The sequence below is a fragment of the Petromyzon marinus genome, unplaced genomic scaffold (assembly GCF_048934315.1).
Source record: "Petromyzon marinus isolate PM22_M1 ecotype Great Lakes invasive population unplaced genomic scaffold, UKy_Petmar_22M1.pri1.0 PM_G_Scaffold_38, whole genome shotgun sequence".
Taxonomy (NCBI): Eukaryota; Metazoa; Chordata; class Hyperoartia; order Petromyzontiformes; family Petromyzontidae; genus Petromyzon; species Petromyzon marinus.
Window position 1 is genome coordinate 1545001 of NW_027422961.1, and position 2500 is coordinate 1547500.

Sequence of the window (2500 nt, forward strand, 5' to 3'; positions counted from 1 at the left end):
AACTTGGTCATCACATATGACACGGGTACATCCGCACGCAAACAAAACGTATAAATGTCGAATTTGTAATCGCACAGCAGATAGCATACACAAGATAGCGTCGCACTACGGAAGAACTTGCAAAAGTTTAATAGGTAAAACTAGTGCTATAACCACCACAATTGAGGAAACACTATTTAGTTGTTCATATTGTAGCAGAGGTTTTACTACGAAAACAGGTTTAGGGGTACATACTAGACGAACTCATCCGACAGAACATGAAGCTAGACTACAGCAAAACGCACCAGGAAGGAAAGTTAGATGGGGAGAAGAAGAGGTAGAAATTATGGCCCATAAAGAAGCCCAACAGAATGATGAGGACATAAACATGAATCAACTAATACAGAACTCAGTTATGCCACACAGAACGCTAGAAGCGATTAAAGGGAAGCGGAGAAATATCAAGTATAAGGAATTGGTAAGGACATTGAAAGAAACCACCTATAAGGTAGAAAATCAATGCCTTGTTAACTTAGTTTTACCGACAACATCGGAAATAACAACTACACCTTCTGAAGGAGATCAGCCAGCAATAAGGGCCGAAAAAGAACAATCACTGACAGCAGCTGAGGATCTTCAGGTCATAATTACCGATCTAAAGATCGAGAATTTAAGTCACAATCAGGCGTTACTGCTACTCAATTCTCATGTAGAAAAGTTTTTAAATCGAAGTAAACCAATTAATAGGAAAGATCGTGTAAACCAACAGGAGAAAGATGAGAATAGGCATCGAAGACAATCAAAGCAAACTAAATACAGGAGGTATCAATATTTATACCATACGAACAAGAAAGCTCTATTAGACGAGATTACTTCAGATAGATCGGGGCCAAGTATATACCCAACTGAAGAAAGCATACGGGGAACATTCATTACTTTATTCGAGTCAAACTCTCCTCCAGATAATATACCCTTTAAATTAAAAAACGACCAATCATGCATCGATATCGTAAAAGCAATCACCTTAGATGAGTTGATTAAGACCCTAGAAATTATGAAGGATAAGTCACCTGGACAGGACAACATTATTCTTAGCGATCTTAGGACTTTACCAATAAAATATTTACTAGATATCTTAAATATCATCCTTTATTTACAGGATATACCACAAATATGGAAACAACACAGAACAAGACTTATACCTAAAACTAAAGAGGATTTAGAAAAACCCTCAAATTGGAGACCCATAACCATCTCATCAATTGTAATTAGGCTATTACACAAAATTTTAAGTTATCGTCTAGGACAGCAATTAAAGCTTAATTACAGGCAGAAAGCATTCCTCCCGGTAGACGGATGTTTCGAAAATAGTGCATTACTACACTTCATCATACACAACGCCAGGCAAAAGCACGAAAACACGCAAATAGTGTCAATAGACCTCAGTAAGGCATTCGATTCTGTCAGCCACGAATCGATTATTAGAGCCTTAAAGCGATTTAACTTATCAAAGGAATCAACAACGTACTTGACCAACATCTATAAGTGTAATCTAACTGATATTGTATTTGGATCGACAACAATGCGTAACATAAATCTAAAAAGAGGCGTAAAGCAAGGTGATCCACTTTCACCGCTACTATTTAACATGATTATGGATGAACTATTGGATAACTTGCCGACATATATAGGAGTTAATGTAGGAAATCAGAAAGTAAATTCAATGATGTTTGCAGACGACCTTATCTAATTTGCAGAAACGGAATGTGGCATGAATAAACTCTTGGATATAACTACTAAATTCCTCGATGACAGACACTTGAAAATAAATATAAACAAATGCAATTCGTTAAGATTTATCAAGTACGGCAAACAGAAGACATTTAGTGTTGCAACGACATCATCGTACTTTATAAATAACGAACCCATTAATCCGGTATCATATGTAAAGGGATTCAAATATCTAGGCATTGAATTTGACCCAAGGGGAAAACGATCTATAAGCTGTAACCTGCTCGCAGCAATGTTAAACAAACTGACCAGAGCACCGTTAAAGCCAGAAAAGAAAGTATATTTAATCAATAACAATTTGATACCTCGTATTATTCATCAATTGGTCCTCGGAAAAGTTACCAAGGGTTTATTGATGTCACTTGATTCTGAAATTAGGAAAAGAGTAAAGCTTCTGCTCAGGTTGCCACACGATACGCCCGACAGTTTCTTTTATACATCAGTATCCAACGGAGGAATGGGCATAAGAAATTTATGCGACTCAGTTGCACTATCTATAATAAGCAGACACAACAAAATGATAACTTCAGATGATCTAGCAATAAGAGCATTATCACAACAATCATACACTATTGCAACGTTAAAACAGGCCCATATCATTGCAGGCTCCAAATTTCCTTCGAAATCTTTAAATCAGAACAAATGGTCAAATAAACTATATCAAACAACAGATGGTCGGGGGTTGGTATACTGCCAATCTCAAACAGAAAACAATTCATGGATAACAGGG

At 36.7% G+C, this 2500-nt stretch overlaps 1 pseudogene; it reads left to right on the forward strand.

The window, feature by feature from the left end:
* Positions 1-2500, forward strand: part of LOC142916143 (28S ribosomal RNA) — an 8683-nt pseudogene that overhangs the window by 4212 nt on the left and 1971 nt on the right.